This window comes from Medicago sativa, chromosome 6, assembly GCF_051527215.1.
Source record: "Medicago sativa cultivar Bolivia chromosome 6, Bolivia_mono, whole genome shotgun sequence".
NCBI classification, from domain to species: Eukaryota; Viridiplantae; Streptophyta; class Magnoliopsida; order Fabales; family Fabaceae; genus Medicago; species Medicago sativa.
The window spans coordinates 9,312,728-9,315,036 of record NC_140754.1 but is presented as its reverse complement, the minus strand read 5'-3'; the positions used below and the strand labels follow the sequence as shown (position 1 = coordinate 9,315,036).

The 2,309-nt window shown below is 33.7% G+C and overlaps 1 pseudogene; it reads left to right on the top strand.

Annotated features, from left to right (window-relative positions):
• Positions 1 to 307: 307 nt before the first annotated feature.
• LOC146912627 (UDP-glucose 6-dehydrogenase 1-like) lies at positions 308 to 1,310 on the top strand (annotated as a pseudogene).
• Positions 1,311 to 2,309: the final 999 nt, after the last annotated feature.

Below are 2,309 nucleotides of genomic sequence, written 5' to 3'. Positions count from 1 at the left end.
CTCCTTAGAATTCAGGATCACCTAAAAGACAAAGAAAATATTAACTTGCCTTATAAATCATTGCATTGTAAAACATTTCAACATGTATTTCTTTTAATTGTTTTTAGGAGTGTGTCAACAACTAAACATCTAGAATAATTTGTTTTTAGAGCTTTTAATAGCGTTTAGTAATTATACAATGTTGAGAGAGCTGCATTAGATGGAAATATGATTGGATGGTTTCTTAGAATGAAGCACATGTGCATATCAGTTTGTTCTTTTTACCGAAACATTTGAATACTCTTGTGCATAGGTTAGAAAAGAAATAATGGTGATGATTTGTTGTATTGGTAATGGATATGCTGGGAGTCCAACAATGAATGTCGTTGCATTAAAATGTCCATCCATTGAAGTAGCGGTCGTCAATATCTTGAAATCACACATTGCAGCGTGGAACAACGACCAACTTCGTATATATGAGCCAAGTCTTATGATGTAGTAACACAATGTCACGGAAAAAACCTTTTCTTTAGCATTGAAGTTGGAAAACATTTCTACGAAGCTGACAATGTGTTTGTATCCGCCAACACGGCGACTAAAACTCGCGGTCTAGGAGCTTGCAAATCCGCAGATTTGACATATTGGGAGAGTGTGGCTCGAATGATCACCAATGTCTCTAGTCCAACAAAATTGTTGTAGAGAAATCAACTGTTCCTGTCAAAACTGCGGAATCTATAGAGAAAATTATGATGCACAATGTAAAAGGTATAAAATTTCAGATTCTGCAGAATCCTGAATTTCTCGCTGAAAGAATTGCAATTCAAGACGGAGTTCTCATTGGAGGCAGATAAACATCAGGTAAATGAGCATTAAAACTTTGAAAAAAGTTTATTCCCAATGGATTCTTGAGGGAAAAATCTTGACAACAAATGTTTGGTCAGCAAAACTTTATAAATTAGCTGCTAATTCCTTTTTGACTCAGGATTTCATCTGTCAATACAATTTCAGCACTATGCGAAGTTACCTGCACATCTGTTAACCAAGCTTCGTATGCTCTTGGTACCAACACAAGAATAGGACGAAAGTTCTTGAATGCGAGTGTTGGTTTTGGTGGTTCATGATTCCGATGATACAAGGGAGATTCCTGTTATTGATGTGTGTAAAAGGCTATGGGGTGATAAAGCGTGTTTGATTATATTTGATCGCAGGTTACTGAGGATCAAATACTAAGGGATTTGTAGATCAATAAATTTGATTGGGATCATCCTATACATTTGCTGCCAAAAAGTCCTTCAAATGAGAAGAATGTGAGTGTGTTTTGGAATGCTTAAAGAGTTAAAGTTGTGGATTGTGATAAGCTACTTGAGATTGGTTTCATTGTTTATTCAATTGGTAAGCCACTTAATTCATGGCTTAAAACATTACTCCATTTTTTTAAGTCAAAATTTGTGGCTTAAAGTTTGATTCAATTTCATTTGTACGTTTTTTTTCCCTCACACCAATTTTTCTTGATATTTTGTACTCACCCATAGTAGTGTTGTTATAAATGAGTGTAAATTATGGGAATATACTTATCCCTTTAAGAATGGCTACCGCAGTTTGGTACACAATAATCCGTTGCATTGCACTTTTGAACTTCTTGACAAAGTGTTATAGGCTTTATTGATGCTGGATATGTGGGAGGTCAAACATATAGAAAATAGAGTGAAGGAAGCTATTGAAAATAAAGAAGTTTTATTCCATACACCTTAAATTGGGGTGAATGGAAAATTGACGGGATTAGATGGTATGGAATGGAATACAATGAATTTTATTGTACTCTATTTCCCGCCACTCCATAACATTTCATCAATCCAAAGATAGCAATAATGATTCATTTTGTACCGCAAATGCATAGTGCCGAGAGTCACTTTTGTGGCGATATTGGAGGTTGAGAGAGAAAGAGGATTGAAGCAAAAGAAGAAAAATAAAATTCAACATTTAGAGTACCTATTAATTTCTGAAAAAAAATCACAAATAACAAAATAACTAATCTAAAAAAAAGAATTAAACTAGTATTATTTATGTTTTTCAAAGCAGAATCTATAAACGTAATTTATTAATTAATTTAAATTATATTCATAGATCCTCTGAAAAACATAAATTATTTTTGACTGTCATCAAAAAATAACTAAAAATAAAACTAAGGTGGAGATTATCACACCAGTGAATGCTGTAGCAACGTTGCCCAACATTGACCGATGGTTACCATCTTATAATATAATTTACCTTTCTAAGTTTCAAAAGCTTGCAATGTGGGACTACCAATTGTTCTACATATATGTGCATAG